Here is a 1,225-nt window from a genome sequence, read left to right as displayed (position 1 = left end):
GTGACTTCAGACGCTCTTTTATGATCTTCCTCTCATGATAAGCATATCTGAGTGTGTTTGTGTTCGGGCGAGTGCAGACGGGCTGAGGTGAAGAGAATCACATCACAGGCCAACGAGCAATCAAACCCAACTCATTTACTTTCATTCATTCACTCTGATCAGTGATGATGTTTGCCTTCAGAATCTCTGTTCAGAATGTAATTACGCTGAAACACACACTTTACACATCCGAGTTTTTGATTCATCCACATTTACACATCAGTAACGTTTATTAAAGGGACAGTTCACCCAAAACTGAACAGTTTGGTCATCATCTACTCTCTCGTGTTGTTCCAAACCTGTACGAGATTCTTCCTTCTGTTGAACACAAGATATTTTGAAGAGTGTTGGTCACCGAACAGTTGCTGGTAGCCACTGATGTCCAAAGTAAGAAAAAATACTATGCAAGTCAATGGCTACCAGCAACTGTTTGGTTACCAATATTGTTTTATTAAAGTTGAAATTAACCACTCCTTTGTTATCTAAGATATAGTTTTTTTTAAGATATAGACTAAATAAATAATTTATCTGTGAGGTAATGAGGAGGAAAAAGGATATAGATTATTATTCTTGAATAGCAGAAAAATAAATGTGGTAAAGTCAAACCTGAGTCTTTATTTTTCACAATGATGGAGGAGCTCATGGAAACGTGATTTCACAGCAGACATCAGCGTTGTGTTGGTTTAGAAACAATGAGCTCAGCGTGACAAAACACCGCGAACTGAGAGAAAACAGAGACGTTAAAAATGAGAGAGAACATGTTTCATTTCACAAACACACAGAGAGCAGGACATTATCAGTCTGTGAAACACAGGTCTGCTCGTTATTCTGCAGCGGGCCGGAACAGTAACACTGATATGATTGTGATCAGTTTTAACACCTGTCTGTTTCCCCTCCCATAATGCCCTGCAGCCTGACAACAGCTGAAATCTCTCAGAGAGTCATTTATATGGAAATACACACACACACACACACACTCCCTCCCTCACTCACTCACACACACACACACACACAGATGTGGATCGAACACTGAGAGCTGAAGGAGCACCAATTAACACAGTGACATAAATTCAACACACACCAGTCAATCTGAGCCACTCCTCCCCCTCCCCCTCACACACACACACACACACACACACACACCCCCACACACACACACACACACACACACACACACCCACACACA

This window comes from Sinocyclocheilus grahami, unplaced genomic scaffold (genome assembly GCF_001515645.1).
Source record: "Sinocyclocheilus grahami isolate Dianchi unplaced genomic scaffold, SAMN03320097.WGS_v1.1 scaffold2365.1, whole genome shotgun sequence".
NCBI lineage: Eukaryota > Metazoa > Chordata > Actinopteri > Cypriniformes > Cyprinidae > Sinocyclocheilus > Sinocyclocheilus grahami.
Note: the sequence above shows the minus strand (reverse complement) of the source record.